This window comes from Stigmatopora argus, chromosome 18, assembly GCF_051989625.1.
Source record: "Stigmatopora argus isolate UIUO_Sarg chromosome 18, RoL_Sarg_1.0, whole genome shotgun sequence".
NCBI classification, from domain to species: domain Eukaryota; kingdom Metazoa; phylum Chordata; class Actinopteri; order Syngnathiformes; family Syngnathidae; genus Stigmatopora; species Stigmatopora argus.
Genome location: NC_135404.1, coordinates 13,937,777 through 13,957,089, shown reverse-complemented (window position 1 = coordinate 13,957,089; position 19,313 = coordinate 13,937,777). Strand labels below are relative to the sequence as shown.

Genomic DNA, 19,313 nt, shown 5'->3' with positions numbered 1-19,313 from the left:
AATAACTATGTGGACACGTTGCCCAAAGTCTCAGTCCGTGAAACCGAACCGCTCTCGTAAAAACGACTTTAAATCTCACATAATTACGATTTTGATCCGAAAATATGACTTCTATCTCGCAATATCACCACTTCAATTTGACTATGGACGATCTATTAACGTAAAAAGTACCGGGAGGCGAATTGGAACCATGAAAATATGCTTTTCCATAAACGTGAGCAAGATTTATTGATTGTCCTTCGCACTAAGCAAAAGTTATGGACGACACGCTCACTTTTCCTTCTTAAAAAAAACCAAGTAAACTTTTTAGCGGCCTCCATTTTCTTTCCAAATATGTCACCCGAGGAGAAGCCCAGATCCATTTAATCCGTCGCCAGCACAAAAGACAAAACAATAAAAGCAGCAGCATATCACTTTGACCGAGCGAGACAAATAAAAAGTTCTCGACACAGCGTGTACATTACGCGGCGTGCAAACAAAACAAGTCGGCCGTTTATCTCGATGGGCTTTTACCTGCTAATGGAATTTAGCTCCTTTGAGAGAGAAGCCAAACTCTGCCGTCTAAATATTGCATAAATCAAAAATCCATTAAGATGGCGGCGACGTGCTGCTTTCATCACCTGAGAACGTTCGCAAAGAACACTCAGAGAAAAAAGCCGGCGAGAAAATGACAGCCATAAAATATAAAAAATGGGAAAGACTGACTTATTGCCATCATCTGGCAGTGCGTAAAAAATATCTTTTTGCCTTTGACATCATTTAATGAGTCTTAATGTTAGTGATTATCCAGCGTCTTTGATGAAGAGAAAAAAAATGTGAATGTTGAAATGATTGTTTATGGCTTAATTTGGATTATTTTTTAAATATCGTTGACGGCGTTGGTTTGGGAGGTAAATTTGGAGACCACAAAGGCTAAATGTAACCTAGCTATACTAAAAAAAAATGCATCCTAAAGAAAAAATATGGAACGGCAAACAGTAATGGAATATAACAATAATATAGAGTTACAATGTTATTGATTTTTGTAGTTTTTCCTGGAAGTTCCAACATGATTTTTTCTGAGAGTGCCATTGAAGCATGCCAGTTTAATGTGCTTTCACCCAAAAAGCATACATAAACAAATCAATAATAATAATAAAAAATAATAACATCAAATACAGACGCTCCCCTACTTACGAACGAGTTAGGTTCCGAGCGATTGTTCATAAGTTGAATTTGTTCCTAAGTTGCTCAGTGCTATATTTTATATTATAATTTATATTTAAGGCCTATATAAGTATATTGAAGGTTTATATAAGTGCATTTGTATGTTTAAGGCTTGTATAAGTAACACGCATTGGTTTGTACTGAAAAAAAAAAATTTAATAAAATGGAGAGAATACATACAGTACTGTATACATACATTAGCGAGAGAGAGAGATTTACTAGAAACTGTCCGAAAGAAGCTATCTAATGACGATTGCAGTTTTCTTTTTTTCATCATAAATGATGCGGTAGCACTGTATGGCATCATTCAATTGATTTGCAAACTTTGTGCAACGTTCAATATTTTAACATTTTAGATTTTTTGCCCCCTTTTACAGTTGGAATTAAATTTTACAAATACACCTTACATAGATTGCGCCCTGGGCAGTCGCCCAAATTGCCCATCGCAAAAAACAGCCCTACATCCCGCACTTTTCTTCTTACTCAATTTTTCGGTTCCAGCTGGACGCTAAAATTTCCGCGACAGATGCCGCATTGAAGCGCCCCCTCCCCGACCCTGGACTCTAAAACCCCTTCCCCGTGGTGTGACGACCCGTGCGTATCCGAACACACGCGTGTGTCCAAACCACATCCCCAAAACCATTCCCTGTCATCATCATCATCATCATCATCATTGTGGCAAAGGACGTCAATGTGCTGTTTAGTAGCGTAATGATGGGCTAATTTAGCTCGACACAATTAGCTTTTATGGCAAAACAATGGAGCACCTGCAAAAAAGCGCATTTAAAAAGCTGTTTTTTTTTTTCGCCCTCACATTCGAATGGTCAAAAACAACCCGGCTTTTTGTGTTTGTTGTTTTGTGGTCAAAGACATTTGGACTAATTATTATTGTACGGTTATTGTATATGACGTTGCTATTCGCGTTTGTCTCGAGGGTGTAATTATCCATCTGTACACTGCAAAGGGTTGTTTTGCACAGCCATGCAAGACATTTCATTTTCGGCCATTTTTGATTCCAATATGTGGGAACAAGGTACAACCCCAATTTTCTAGTGCATATTCTTCTTCTGGTGTAGACGTGTATATCACTTTAAGAAGGACTGCATCATCAAATGGCCCAATCAGTATATTCAACAATAAATTCAACAATTGAAATGATTTTTGCACAAAGTCGCTTGGGATAGGCTCCGGCACCCCCGTGATCGTGACATAGGTAAGCCATGCGGGATTTTTATTTCGCATATTTAAGTAAATTAAGTCAATTTTACTTGGCAAAAGGGAAGCGGCGGTGGATTTTTAATGAGCTCATTTAAGTAAATACCGTATTTTCCTGACTAGAAGTTCCACTTTTTTCATAGATTGACGACACCGAATTGCGACTTGTTTTTTTTTTCTCTCTTTGATCAACACAAGGTTTTTTTAAGCTATAGTTATTGGAAAAAGTGTTGTTAACAGATGCCTATTTAGTCTGTTCTCCATTTTATTATTGTTACCTTAACATTTGCTTGTTCTTGTTTTCTGATCAAATCAAAAATGTCCCTACCAAAAATGTAACATATCGCTTTTTCATCCCTTTCCATTGTGTATTCTTTGTCTAGTGTGACTTATAGTCCGGAAAATACGCTTCCTGAATAACAACAGACAATAATAATAACAACAAATGTTAATAATTCATTTAAATTTCATTCATTTTTGTATTACCATTGTCTTGAATTCAGAATATATTTGTAATAAGAAAAACAATAAGAGATGAAAAAAACCCTCATGGGTAATAACTTTTGAAAATAATTAAATTATATAATTAATGGCCCTCCCCAAAATTTGACTTGCAATCTAGTGCGACTTATATATAAAAAAAAATAATAATAATTCCTCTAAATTGTGTATTCTTTAGCTGTAACCAAAACACTTAATCATACGGTCATTGTATATTATATTATTATTATATTATGACCCTATTTTTTTTTTCATTTTGGGGGAATTTCAAATGCCAATTTTGATAGGTTTCAAAATATAACACATCTTTTAAAAAGTAAAAACCTAAAAACTTACTACATGTCATGCAGTTTTTTATTATTATTATTTTTAAGTGACCCTCAGAAGAGAGCAAAAAATAAAATAAAATTGAACACCCCGATTTTCTATTCACCGGATGTACTTGGAAAGTTTGGGTCTCGGTGGAGGTCAGTCGACGAGGTCAAACTATTTTATGAGGATTTTTTTTCCGTCCGCACGGGAGGCTGAAATGGGACCTATTGAATGGAAAACGTTGGATGGCGGGCCTCGAACCCGTTTGGGTTTCCACTTCAAACCGCGCTAAGAGCCAGTGTCGTCCTCGTCTGCTATTCTCAAATCGCCACAAAAACGCACACCCGCAAAAAAAAAAACGCACAAAGACAAAGCGCCACCTTTGTTGTGGCTCTACGGAGTGAACATTTCCACGCGGCAGCTACACTGGGAAAATAATAACTGTATTTTTTTCAAAAGAAGAAAAGGATTAAAAGAAAATAAGAAGAGCAGCACCCGGTTTTCGTCCTCCGAGTTGTTGCTTTGGGAGTTGCGAGATATTTTTTTTTTTTCCAGATGCGACAAATTCAGTCGTCCTTCAGGAAAAACATTTTTATAATTAGGCTGTCATTGCAATTAATGACAATGTTTACTTTTCGCTTCTTCTCTCAAGGTTGAGGTAAAAGTTAGGCAAAAGGAAGGCATTAAAAGGGAAATATGCATCAATAGCCAGCCGTTGCTAAGGCTCAATTGTTTTGTCATCTGGTTTTTTTCAATCCAGAAAATTGGGCCAAATAACAAGAGGAAAGGGGGAGGAGCGGTTTTTTTTCTGTTGCTAAAAGAGGTTTTGTTTTCAGGTCTGTAAGAATAGCAACTTGTCTTCTTTCCAAAAATCTTGGGGGTATCGAAAAAAATGGTCTCACACTTTCCTCCATTTACTCGGAATTGAAACACGGTAATTAGGTCGAAAAATAAAAAAAATACAAAAAAATGAATGTGTGTACTATATGTATATGTACTATATGTATATGTATTATATGCATATGTACTATACATATATGTATATGTGTATATACTATACGTATATGTATATGTACTATATGTATATGTACTATATGTATATGTACTATGTGTATATGTTCAGGTACTATATGTATATGTACATGTATTATATGCATATGTACTATATGTGTAGGTATATGTACTATATGTATATGTAAATGTATTATATGCATATGTACTATACATATATGTATGTGTATGTACTATATGTATATGTACATGTATTATATGCATATGTACTATACATATATGTATGTGTATGTACTATATGTATATGTATCTGTACTATACGTATATGTATATGTGTATGTACTATACGTATATGTATCTGTGCTATATGGATATGTACATGTACTATATGTACATGTACTATACATACATGTATCTGTACTATACGCATATGTATATGTACTATACATATATGTATATGTGTATGTACTATACGTATATGTATCCGTACTATATGTATATGAATATGTACTATATGTATATGTACTATGTATATGAACTATATGTATATGTACTATATGTAGTATATGTACATGTACTATATGTGTATGCATAGGTACATGTATTATATGCATATGTACTATATGTGGATGTACATGTACTATATGTATGTATTGACTGTGACGGGGCATATTAATGGAAATATTTTTCTAAAATTATTACGCAGTGTTTTTTTCAGATTTTTTAGTTACAAGTAAATCCTGACACCCTATTAAAAAGTGAATGCAACTAAAATGAACAAAAACCAAAAGGGACACTCTAAAATAGATTTTTTTTTCCTCCTCAGTCCAACCCTGATCTTTGCCAAGGTCAAATTTAGGGCTACTCGTCTGGAATGTTAAGATGAACTCCCGCCACCAAAGACTCTCCCTCCTTTCCTCCGTCCAATCCCGTGGCTGAGATCCGAGCTCGGGCAGCCACCTGTCTGCTGGACAAACGCCAGAGTGGGGGGCGGAAAAAAGCTCCAACGCCAAACGCCAAATCTTTACAGCTGCTTTTTCTCCGCTCCGTCGCCGTCGCTCAGCCAAGCCGCCACGCGTCAGCCTAGTTCCGCCGGCCCGGGGGAGCCCTTGTTGTCTCTACTAATTCCCCCCAAATCGCCGGCGTCCCGCCCGGCCCGTCCGAAGCGCCGGCATCGGTCCAGAGCATCTGTTCGGCGGACCACCGGCGCGATAACATCGGCCGTTGGCCGGCTCCCGCTGACGCCGCTACACGACCCAGCTTGGTCATCGCATCGGGACGCAAATGGACTGATGCTAGCTCACCTTGGTTTTCACTTTGAGTAAAATCAAGGAGTGTGCGGCACTCTGATCCAAAATGGCGGTTAAAAATGTACAGAAAAAGACAGCATTTTGCCTCACGTTATACAGACCAAATTTGATTTCCTGAGCATCTCCGCCACGTGATTGGACGGCGGAAAGGAGGGGGTTGATCTTAATGTTCCAAACGAGTACCCCCAAATGTCACCTTGGCATAACGCTATTCATTTTTAGATTTATCATTTTTGGGCGGACCGGGGCACAAGTGGTTAGAACGATGGCCTCGCAGTTTTGTGAGGGAGGGTTCGATTCCAGGTTTGGACCTTCCTTTGTGAATTTTGCATGTTCTCCCCTGGCTTGTGTGGCTTTTCTACGGGTACACCCCAAAACAGGCTAGCTCTAAATTAGCAAATTGCTTTGAAAAAAATGGTCTTCGGTTTCATTTTGCTCTCTGATTGGCTGGAAACCATTCAGGGCTGGGATTGGCTCAAGCACCCTGCAACTGTTAAGTGGTTTTGAAAAAGAATAACGATAAGACATGTTAGATAATGGGGAGGATAAATGGATTTTTTTTTTTCGTTTTACAGACCATTTCTCACCTATTTATTTTTTCATTTTTGTAGTATATTGTTCATGTTTTGGTAGTGAAGAAAAAAACAGGGCGAGACGTATTGAGGCCGAAGGGAGGTGTCCAGATTTGGTTTGAACAAAACTCCTCAATTGAGCGCGTTAGGCAAAGAATTTGTGCCAAAAAAGCAACGCAGCCAAGCGGATGCTTGCTTGCCAAACATGACTAATTAGAACGTAATTATGGGCCACCATTGGGCTCTGCCTATATTTGATTTATGCAAATGAGCATGGCTGTAAAGACGAGACTGTCACTCGCGTCACTAAAGCAACATATGTCCAATTTGTGCAGTGGAATTTTGACTGGAGAAGCTGCTCGTCTCAATTCGGATGGTTTTTCAAAATAATGGTGCAAGTAGGTTTTATTTTTTCAACATTTGCAGCCTCATTAAGTCATTTTGATATTTTTGCTTACCAGTACAAAAATTACTTAAAATTCTATTGACTATTTATGGGAAAATCTGTAAACACATTTTACATGTCCTCATTTAAAAAATTGAAACATTTAGCAAGAAACATTTTTCCCGGGCCACACAAAATGAAGTGGCGGGCCAGACTCAGCCCCCATGCCTCGAGTTTGACACCAAAGCATTTTTTGTCATGATACTAATAAATAAACCTTAAAAGTTTTCACGATTAATTGCTTAATAAATGAAGTGTTTCAAAATAATTGACTAAACTTTGCAATCCTGTACCTAATCGCAATCATTTCCACTTTTGGAAAAATGAGGGTAAATACAAAGAATAGTCTAAAAGTGGCTAAAAACATTAGCATACAGGCTGCTATATTTAATAGTATTATTTTTTTAAAAATGTGGGTGAAGTAGTATCGCATTTTTCCTATTTTTGTGGTCACGAGGCCCAACGATTCATTTTAATTGTGACAAAAAGTAAACCTTGAAAGGCAGTGAAAGTCAAAACTAAACTGATTTTGGAAGTACTTAGATACCTAATATATAAAAATATAAATATAATATTTAAAAAAAAAGGCTACACAAACAAACCCCCTTAAAATGCCAACTTTTCATGATCTAAACCAACTTAAAAGCAAAATAATACTTTCCAGCCCTATCTAAGCTACATAATTATTTATCTACTTATTATTTATTGATCATTTATTTGTCTGTTTGTTTTTGTTATTTGTGCACTATGCAGAGAAAGCTTTAAATCTCATGATACTTGTATAATGACAATAAAAGCATTCAATTCAATGGATAGCTCTAATCATTTCTACTAGCACTTTCTAATACAGGAAGTAAGCAAACATTTAGTACTTGCACATTTTTGCATCCCCACTCTGTGCAAATCCTCAAAATATTATCATATATATTATATTAAAAGCAATTCACTATATCCCACAATGTATCTCAGCCCTTATATAAATTAATACAAACATTGCAGCATTTTGGTAGGCTTTTTCCTGACAATTATTTAAGATTTTGTACTCACCCTAACTTTGTTTGCAGATCTGAGAAGTTCCTCCTTTGTTTATCTTGATCCATCCCCCCCAAAAAAGGTCCCCATTCTGTGAAAAAATATGATATTGAAATAAAAAATATAAAAAGTTTGATGCCATCTGATGAAGAAGTATATTTCCAGCAACAGGATGTCCGACTAGTGTAATCACTTGATTGCAGCCAGCTGCAGCTCAAGCTCACTTCAGAATAAAAGTCACTGTTGAAACTGAAACATCCTGCATAACACTTTGTACACATATATATTTACATATATTTTTAAATACCATATTTTCCAAACTTTAAGTCACACATTTGTCATCAAAATATTGCCAACCCCTAAAAAAGAAGAAAAAAAACAATATACTCTATATGATTGAATTGAATGCTTTTATTCTGATTATACAAGTGGAATGACCTTAAAAATGTTGTGACTTCCTATTATGTTGGCTACTTATTTATTTATTATTTATGGATTGATTATTTATTTACTAGTTATTGTTATTATTTATTGGTTATTTATTTATCTGTTTGTTTGTTGTTGTTATTTGTGCACTTGGTGTTGAAGCTTTAAATCCCATTATACTTGTATAATGATAATTTGATTCAAAAGCTTTGACACAAAGTGCACAAATAACAAGAATCAAATCACATAATCAATAAATAATAACAATAATCAATGGATAAGTAATAAATAAGTAGTCAACATAAGTTGTCAACAACATATATAAGGAAGATTGCAAATAACAACAAAACAAACAAACCAACAGATTATTTATATATATACATATATATATATATATATATATATATATATATATATATATATATACATATATATACACATATACATATATATACATATATATACATATACATATACATATATATACATATACATACATATACATATACATATATATACACATATATACACATATATATATACATATATACATATATACATATATATATATACACATATATATACACACACGTACATATATATATATATAGATATATATATAAAACAATAAGTAGTGGCGGCCCGGCGGCTGAGTGTCTTGCGCGTCGGCCTCACAGTGGTGGTCCTGGGTTCAAATCCAGGTCGGTCTACCCATGTGGAGATTGCATATTTGCACCGGGAATGTGTGGGTTTTGTCCGGGTACTCCGGTTTCCTCCCACATTGCAAAGACATGGGCTGATTGGACACTAAATTGCCCCTGGGTATGAGTGTGAGCGTGACTGGTTGTTTGTCTCCTTGTGACCTGCGATTGGCTGGCAGCTGGGATAGGCTCCAGCACCCCCCGCAACCCTCGTGAGGATAAAGCGGTTCCGAAAATTTAAAAAAAAATAATAATAATAAACAAATAAGTAAGAAATAAATAAGTAGTCAATATAATAAATAAGTCAAAGATAAGTAGTCAACATAAATAAATAAATAAATAAAGTAAATAAATAAGATACTACAATACACAACTAGAAAAAAACGACTATACTTACTTTGAAAGCATGAAAACAAAAATTTGCAACCCGAACTCTGCCCTCAAGCCCAAATATCTCTCAGGCAAATATGAAATCTAACAGGCTTGAATCTGTTTTTTTTTTTTTAAATAAAGCCCCTTCCAGAATTTGGTGTTGATGTTTCCTTTGAGCAAGAGTAAAAAATCAAAACATCAGCGCGTTCTTTGCCACAATTGAAGGTAATAGAGCCCCGAAAAAAAACACTTTTGTCAACGCAATTTCTGGGGGCGCAAACAAAATGAACGCTAACAAAGAGCTAACCTCCCGTTGACATCCCGCCGTGCTCACCGGTGTTCTTATTTTCCCACTTTTCCGTCATCTCACAGCAAGAGTGAAACGTAGCCGTCGGATACGTGCTGACACCTGACACACCCTGACAAAGTTTTTCTTGGAATTGAAAAAAGTGGACTTGCACCGACCACCACCTGTAGACAAACCCTAAAAATATCCCTTGGCACGGGCAGGGGAAGCGTTGAAGTGGTTAGGGACGCTCCTGATGGTTAATTAGCCCGCTGTCCGTCTGGCCGGCAAATAAGCGGGATAAGACGCCCGCCGAGACGCGGGTAATTCCGTTATCTGGCCTCCAGGTGTTCCAAAGCCGGCACGCTAAAAAAGTAGTACTAAGCTGCAGAAAGCATTTTTTCAGTAGGTGTGTACGCCATGCATTCGCAAAGCGCATTTCTACAATTTGCAAAAGTGGTTCACAGTTCTGGGGTCCAGGGTTCGATCCCAGTTGGGTCCTCAATGTGTAAAGTTTGGATGTTTTTTTTTCCAGGTGCTCCGGTTTCCTCACAAAATTCCAAATATTTGGACTTTTACGACACTGTGGTGGCATCTACAGTGTTTTATGCAGTGGTCTGTTGGGGATGCGGTAGCACGGGGAGGGACAGGAACAGGCTGAATAAGCTGGTGAGGAGGGCCAGCTCTGTTCTGGGCTGTCCTTTGGACTCTGTGGAGGAAGTGGGAGAGTGGAGGATGCTGACCAGGATGATGTCCATCATGAACAGCACCTCCCACCCCCTGCATGAGTCTGTAGAGTCCCTCCAAAGCTCTTTTAGCAATAGACTGCAGCACCCTCATTGCAGGAAGGAGCGCTTCCGCATATCCTTCCTCCCATCAGCTGTCAGGCTCTTTAACAAAAAAAGGTGTTAAGACCTTCCGTATGCATGCATGTACATCTGTGTATGTTTGTGTGTATATATATATATATATATATATATATATATATATATATATATACATATATATACATATATATATATATATATATATATATATATATATACATATATATACACATATACATATACATATACATATACATATACATATATATATATGTACAAGTATGTGTATATGAGTATATATATATATATATATATTTCAGCAACACGCTTTTTTATTTATATATGTATTCATGTATTTATTTATTAACTTACTTATTACCTATCTATTTATGTCTAAAATGTCTTGCTGTGTCTGTATTCTCACCCTCTTGCTACCGTGACAATGAAATTTCCCAAATACGGGATGAATAAAGTTATTTAATTCAATCCAATCCAATGCTAGGCTAGTTGGTCGAACACTATGAATTGCCCCTAGCTATGATTGGTTGTTTGTCTCCTTGTGCCTTGCGATTGGCCAGCTGACGATTCGGGGTGTCCCCTCGCCTGGTGCCCATAAGTGGCTGAGATATGTTCAGAAAAATGAATGAATTTGCAAGAGTTATGATTTCAGTTGAGCAGTCTTCCATCAGTTTGTGCTCATCGCCGTAGTATGAAGGCAAAGTTGGGGCCACAATTGTTTTGATGAATGGACCTCTCCGTGGTCCTGACTGACAAACGATCAGACGCCCAGATGACTCGTTCATCACTGTCGGCTAAGGCCTGTTAGCCACGTCCCTGCAGTCCGGCAAGCATTTCAACTAACCTAATGACTTACAAGTCATTCTTCATGGGGAAGCTAGTCTGTCTTTTGGGGCTTTTAACTGGCATCTCCGTCTTCAAAACGTTGTCTCAATGTCTTGAACTTGTTAGATAATGAAACAACAAGTAAATACATCCATTCAAAAAGCTAAATCAAGTCATTTGGTTAAGCGTGGTTTTTTTTGAAGGCCGTGTACAGTCATACCTCTACTTACAAAATTAATTGGTTCCAAGACTTTTTTCGCAACTTGAAAATTTTGTAAGTAGAGGTGTACTTTATATGTAAATTCTCTCATTTGTTCCACGGTCCTCACACAACTACCAACTAAACCCTTTTAAATTGGTCAAAGTGGCCCAATTTTGTATGAAAGACGTGAGGAAACACAAAATAAGAGAAAATTATATGGAAAGCATATAAAAATGTGCCCTTTGTTGCTGAAATACCCGTGTTAGTCCGCCAGATGGGGGCAAAAACCCGTTCTGCAAGGTCCGAAAGCCGTCAACTTTGTAGTACATTTTAGACTTTTACGTGTGCCCTATGTGTGTGAAAATATGTGGCACGTTGTATTTTTAGTTTTTAATTGCTTCATAAGGGGAATTCAAAACAAAATAATGAATAAGGAAATGCATTTACTTTTTGGGGGATTTTGTAACTTGGATCTTTTTTGTATCTCGAGTCACTCATTTGCATATAAAAAAATGTGTAACCTGAAACTTTTGTACCTAGAGGCATTCGTAAGTAGAGGTATGACTGTATTTAGTTCGATTCATTCCGAAAGCATACATTGCTCTATCGTAACAGGGAATATGACATAATATATTTAAAATTCATGATTATAACTACTCCCTTGTTTAAGACATACAGTATATAAACACAAAAATACATTTTTGGTTCCAACACTTGATATGCGCATAATAAAAAACTGTACCGTCGTTTTGCTTGTAGTTTCTTAATAATAGGCCTTTCCCGGCACATCCCAAATGAACCCCCCCACATGAGTTTTCCCAGCATGCAAAGGGGAGACGGAATGATTGACAAGCGCTGCATCCATAATGTATTAAGAGTTCCCCACTGGCATTTCTGTGCAAATATTTTGCACTTTAATCCGACGTAATAGCGCCGAGCCGTCAAAGCGACGGAGGGCGTAGAGTCAGTCAAAGTGAGGGGGTGACGGTACACACGTGGCTCGCTTCGGTGCCCCCCCCCACCCGCGTGGAGACAAACATCTCGGGTCGCCACGCCAATATTTGTCCGACTAATCTCCCTTACCGCCTCTCCACCTGAGTGCTAATGGCATGGAGTGCTTTTCGTCGACGGCGCGAGTGTCTACATGGAAGGAAGATTGGAGGGTTGTGAGTGGTCCCCTCGTGCCGCTAGGGCGGGCCCCTCGGAGACCCCGGATGGGGCAAGTCGGGCGCTTGACCTTGGTCCAACTTGGTTATTTTAAAGTTTGGAGTGTGAGTCACTTTGGCAAACTTGCCACTTGTAAAATGAGGTCAACCTTCGCCTGTAGAGGAAACCCGATCATTTTTACGAAATACAACTTTTACATTAAAATCTGACGTATTTTTTATTGATTTATTTATCTTCATTTATGTTTAGCTTAACATCCCAATATTTGAGTTGTAATTCTTTTATGATTGATGTTGGGATTTGGTTGATGTAGCCGTAATTACTACAGCTAGTTTATTCATAAATGTATTCCAACTCGGGGGGTGCTGGAGCCCATCTCAATGACCTACATTATCACGCTCGTTTTCTTGCACATGGGTTCTTTTGTCTGGCCATACACGTTCTCATTTATTGTTGCTTATGTCATGGTTGTTATGGTCTTTATTTTATCTATAATCCTTATGAAGCATGATTTATGGGTGTGTGAGTGTGTGTTTATGTTAAGATTCTCTCGCTACGTTTGTCCAAACTGTGCAACCTAGAGAGTTGAAATTTTTCTATGCTGGCCGGAAACGGCTGTCGGATCTTTTCCTCAAGTATGTAAACTCAATATTTTATTTGTTAAACACCCATTTTTCAAAAGATAATTATTTTAATAGCGCAACAATTGTCTTTTGGTTCCTGCTTGTTATTTACTAAAGCAATAGAAGCAGGCACGTCGAAGTCTGCTATCGATTAGCATGTTTGTAAACATTTCCATCGACCATCCGGTCTCAACAATACATTAAATGCGTTAATCAATTTCTATTTCTTTTTTTAAGGCCACAACACACCAGACATGTTCCAAATTTGCGAGTTCCTTAGCACACCTTTTTTTTGTCTACACTACACACAGTCCTACTCCATCTTTATTTTATTTTTTTCTAAATCTAAGCGTCCGCCAATCCGTACGCTTGCCTATCTCCAAATGCCAGCCTGTTTTGTCCCGCCACCAAAGCCGTCCCCTTTCCGATACCCGCCTCGGAGAGAGTGCTCATCCGCCCGCACACTTCCTGCCAAAACGCACATCAAGCAGCATGAGTGACGAGGCCGGCGCACGCCAGCGTCGCCGTCGATGCGTGCCGCTCATAGATATCGGGAAGAACTTTTACCGCGGGAGTGGCAGACTTTGAGATGAAAGGAGGGACGGCGGAAAATGCTCCAGGGACGAAAAAACCCGGGTTTGGGGGTAGAACCAGGAAGCCCACACTCGCCACGTTATCGTCTCGCATCGCGCTTCCTTCGTTCCCCAACATCCAATTCCTCTTCCAAGGTTGTGACATTGCTACGCGGCGCCCTGGCTGGTCCGCACGGCCATTAGTTACAGCTGCTTCCTCCCGCCATCTGGCCGAGTGATGCCGGCGAGCCAAGTCGCCGCCCCCCGAAATCCCCACCTCGCAAACGCAGCTCGCCCACTAGACAATTTGGACATTAATGAGAAAACGGAACTCAAAGCAACTGTCAACACTCTTTCGCTTGCTTCTGACAATTTGAGGCATTGCCACGCAACGGTACGCATGCCGCATTAAGGAAAATAATAATTAGGGGAGTCATTTTTGTGGCTTTACTCATTATTTAGATAGAAGGGTTGTTTTATTCTTTCTTGGAACGTCACTGAAAATAAAGGCCATGAGTCAGTGGTCAAATTAAATGAGGTTTAGGATGTAGAATTTGCGAGGCAATGGATCATTAGGTGGATTGTCTGCTTTGCAGTGCTTGGTTCGAGGGTTCAATTCCGTGTTTTTGTGGCTTTACTCATTATTTAGGTAGAAGGGTTGTTTTATTCTCTCTTTGAACATCACTAAAAATAAAGGCCACGAGACAGCGGTCATATTAAATGAGGTTTAGGATGTAGAATTTGCAAGGCAAGGGATGATTGTCCGCTTTGCATTGCTTGGATCGAGGGTTCAATTCCGGGTTTTTGTGGATTTACTCATTATTTAGGTAGAAGGGTTGTTTTATTCTCTCTTGGAAAATCACTGAAAATAAAGGCCATGAGTCAGTGGTCAAATTAAATGAGGTTTAGGATGTGAAATTTGCGAGGCAATGGATGAGTGGGTGGATTGTCCGCTTTGCAGTGCTTGGATCGAGGGTTCAATTCCGTGTTTTTGTGGCTTTACTCATTATTTAGGTAGAAGGGTTGTTTTATTCTTTCTTGGGACATCACTGAAAATAAAGGCCATGAGTCAGTGGTCAAATTAAATGAGGTTTAGGATGTAGAATTTGTGGATTGTCCGCTTTGCAGTGCTTGGATCGAGGGTTCAATTCCGGGTTTTGGTCTCCTGTTTTGGGATGGCGTTTTTTTTTCTAGGAAAAATTGCGGCAAGTTGGTGTAAATGGTTGTTTGTATATGTGAACCAAATGTATACATTAGCCATTTTATGGGTTATTTGATTGTACATTTCTTTGAGAAATAGATTAACAGTGTATTTTTGTATTGTACCTATTTTTCTAAGAGAAAACGTACGGAGGAGTTTATTTCTTAGTCACAATAATGAATCCAACAATGGCTAAACACGCTTCAAAATAGCAGAAGTGTTTTGCTTTAATACGACTGAAGACAAATGCGACTAATCAAGTGTTGCTCCTTCTGCATGTGCTAATAAAGCTGTCATCCTTTTAATTAGAACTCCTTTCGAGCAGCTGCTTAATGGACTTTCTTTTACACCTCACTTTAGTCCAAGCATCAGGCCACAAATCCCATTGTCGTCGTATTCTTTTGCAACCTCTACCAACGCGGTTATGTTTTCATGGGCCGGGTCATATTTTAGCCCCAAATGTGCTATAGATCCTCAAATAGGCTACGATGAAAAAAAGAATAATAATAAAATAAACTAGACTTTGGCCAGAGAGCGTTTGGGTTCCAACTTATTTCTTTTCATCCAACTTATTTTTCTTTATCCACCAGACAGAATTGAGGCTGACAATACAACCGGTGTTGTGACATCATCAACACTCGCCTAAACTCGACTTTGTTAAAACCTGACATAATTTTTTATTTATTTATTTATTTTTATTTATGTTTAGCTCAACACCGAGTTGTAATTATTTTATGATTGATGTTGGGATATGGTTGATGTAGCCATAATTACTACAGCTAGTTCATTCATAAATTTACTCCATCTCGGGGGGTGCTGGAGCCCATCTCAACGACCTACATTATCACACTCGTTTTCTTGCACATGGGCTCTTTTGTCTGGCCACACACGTTCTCATTTATTGTTGCTTACATCATGGTTGTAATATTGTTATTTTATCTATAATCCTTATAAAGCACGATTTATGGGTGTGTGAGTGTGTGTGTATGTTAAGATTCTCTTGCTATGTTTGTCCAAACCGTGCAATGTTGAGAGTTGAAATTTTTTAGGGTGGCCAGAAACGGCTGTCGGATCCTAATAGACGAGTGATTGCATTTAAACTCTATCTTTCATATGTTAAACACCCATTTTTTTAATAGCGCAACAATTGTCTTTTGGTTCGTCGGTGCCCCCTGCTTGTTATTTACTAAAGCAATAGAAGCAGGCATGTCGAAGTCTGCTATGGATCACCATGTTTGATAGAATTGAAGCTGACAATACAACCGATGTTGTGACATCATCAACACTCGCCTAAACTCAACCCTCTCAGTTAGCATAATTATTAACCTCCGCAATACCGATCCCTTCTCTGAAAGATCTCCAAATCCCGCTACGTCATCCCCACCCATCAGTCTTCGCACACTCGACCCGCTACCTCGTAATATCCAGGCGGACTTTGCGAAAGTGGCGGAAAACGAGAGCGGGGGGAGGCTACAGGTGGGGCGCGAGGGAGGAGGAGCCGTCCACGGAGAGAATTCATTAGTGGGACCTCTGGGCTGGCCCTACGCCTGGCACTTTCCATCTCTCCGCCTGTGAAATAAGAGCTGGAGCCCAGCGTGACCCCATTACGCCGCCTCATATACAAGCCCAAGCCTCTCTAAAGACAAATAAAATCACATTACTGTAGCGCCCCCGTGCACACACACACACACACACACACACACACACATGCTTACGATACCTTTACTGGCGCCGGATGAGATTCCAGGGCAGAGTAAATTTCTCTTTTCAGCGGACTGATATTTCTCGGTGTGCGTGGGTGTGTGCGTATTAAATGTGTGTGACGGAGTGCTACAATCCAGTCCAAAACTAAATCCTGAGCGTGAGTGTCTTAAGTTTAATTGGACTCGAGGGCCACAAATGAGCACATCCCATAAATTCCAACTGGCAACTCATAGAAGAATTCTTCTACACACACAAGCTCAAATTGCACTGCATAAATAAAACTTACTTTCGCTCTTGTCCAAAGTCTTGATAAAGGCAATTAAAATCATAATTTAAAGTGGTTATTGGTTGAGACGTATTCAAAAACCAATGACAACTTTTTTGGATAGCATTCGAGCTGAAATTGGTTTTGCGCTGAAATTTTGAAGGACTTGTTCTTGACTCGGTGGGGACGCTCAAAAACCTGTCTTTTCTTGAGTTTGATTTATTTAATAAGGGACAACACATTCATAAACACACTACAGTGGTACCTTGACATACGAGTGCAAGAGTGTTTTTTTTCCGTTAGTCAGTGCAAATGGCGGAGCTTATTTGCTAATACGACAGGAGTATATACTACTTCTCGTTGGCAAGTGGTTGTGCGTTATCCCGTTGTGAGGACATTTGTGTGCATCATTTTGGGAATATTTCGAAGGGAAGACAAACTGAAACAACCCTCGATAGGTGCATCTGAAAGTCAGGGTGGAGGCGGGGCCAATGGAGGCAACCCGGGAGAAGAAAGATATCAAAATGTCAAACAAAATCTGAATTAAGTTTAGTGTAAGGTTAGATTCAACTTATTTTTGAGTGTATGCATCGTAATCCAAGTTCATTTCAATTTGTTTATGTTACGAGTGTGTTGCTGTGCAAAAAGTCTTTCTCTCTCCTCCGCAAAATCTGTCTAATTTTAGTATACAATTAAACATATTTTAGTACTATTGAACCACTAGTTATTTGTTACTTTGTTAATAGATGGCGAATTAGAACTAATAAAAATATTTTTCCCATCCATTATCCTGTTTTGGGTGTTTTTTCAGATGGTTGGAACTAATTAATTTGTTTTTAGTTCATTTCTATGGGAAAAGTTAATTTGAGTTACGAGTAAATTGACATACGAGCTCAGTCCCGGAACAAATTAAGCTCATATCTCGAGGTACCACCGTACAGACGAAACAACGGCGCTCTGCTCTGCTGACCTCACTTGGACTACTTATTTATTGATTATTTATTTATCTGTTTGTTGTTGTTATTTGTGCACTAAAAGCTTTAAATCTCATGATACTTGTACAATGAAAATAAAAGCATCACATTCAATTAATAGCACAGTTTTAGACAGTGTTGTGATCCGAAATTTAAAGGGAACTACACAGTCACCTCTAGAGCCAGCCCTTGTTGATATGTTGGATTTTTTGGGGGGTACAAAATCTGTCTCAGTCCATAGAAATGAGACAAACTCAACAACTGTCACTATAAGCCACATTTTTTCCCACCCAGTAGAATAGCTGGGATTAATTCAGTAGGCTTTCTAACCGAAGCTACTTCTTCATTCCTTTTAAAAATCTGCTTTCTTTCACGGTGGGACTCGGAGGGCTTCCCAATGACCTCTTTCAAGCCACCGCGCGCATTATTTCGGGCTTTAAATTGCTCGGGACCAGATTGAACACATTTTTCTCTATTTTTCTTTCCCGGGGAAGGCGGGGTCGCGGCAGCGGCGCCGGCGCCGGCGGTACCCGAGCAACAGTGCGCGTTTAGGGCGTCCTCGCAGGAATACTAAGCAGTACTTTGGAGCAACGCGAGGCTTAATCTATGAAGCTGTCACGGGCCTGGGGAGGGGGTCTCAAAAATGGTCCAAAGAGAAGCGTGGCTTTATTTATAGGACCTTTGCGTATACGTCTATTCCATCTATGCCACCTTCAAGACCCGCCGCAGAAATTTGCGAGTCAATGCGATGTCCTCTACGAAGAAATGATCTATATGCGGCGTCCTCGCCGCGTGGCCAATCCAATGTGTGGCCAAATCCTATCAGGCGCTCGGAGGGCCCGAGGGGCTTCCGATCCCCGCTCGGGGCTTCCGATCCGCCTTGGCGATGCGGATTACGCCACGTGTTTTAAATGCGAAGTACGGCGATGACGGCGTCTGTTACTAGGCAACATGTTAAGGTTTTTTTCAGGGGGAGAAGATAATTGTATGCGATTGTTTGTGTTGAAGGGGGGGTTATTTTTACATTTATGTGAATGCTGGGAATTTTCAGTCACAATATTTGAGGTCAAAGAGGTTTATAAGATTAACTCATTGATGGCCGTCGGCGCTAAAATAGAAGCAGTGATGAGTGGGATCGTTTTTTTTTTTAGCTTTTTAAAAATGGATTTTACCAATTGTGTTTTTTTACAACAGTCTGACTCAATCAACAGTCGTTATTTTTAAATTGCGATGCTATTACCTATACATATTTTCCTATGTATGTGTATATGTATGTATATATACACATATATATATATATATGTATGTGTATTGTATGTGTGTGTATATATATACATATACATATATATACATATATATATACATATACATATATATATATACATATATATATATATATATATATATATACATATATATATATATATATATATGTACATATATATACATATGTACATATATACATATATACATATATACACATACATATATACACATACATATATACACATACATATATACACATACATATATACACATACATATA

The 19,313-nt window shown here is 38.5% G+C and overlaps 1 protein-coding gene across 2 annotated transcripts in view; it reads right to left on the bottom strand.

The window, feature by feature from the left end:
• Nucleotides 1-19,313, bottom strand: part of LOC144092784 (uncharacterized) — a 155,246-nt gene that overhangs the window by 109,516 nt on the left and 26,417 nt on the right. For both annotated transcript variants that reach the window (XM_077625876.1, XM_077625875.1), the window contains exon 6: nt 7,620-7,695. The gene's annotated coding sequence lies outside the window, so the exon portion shown is untranslated. The remainder of the gene's footprint in view (nt 1-7,619; nt 7,696-19,313) is intronic.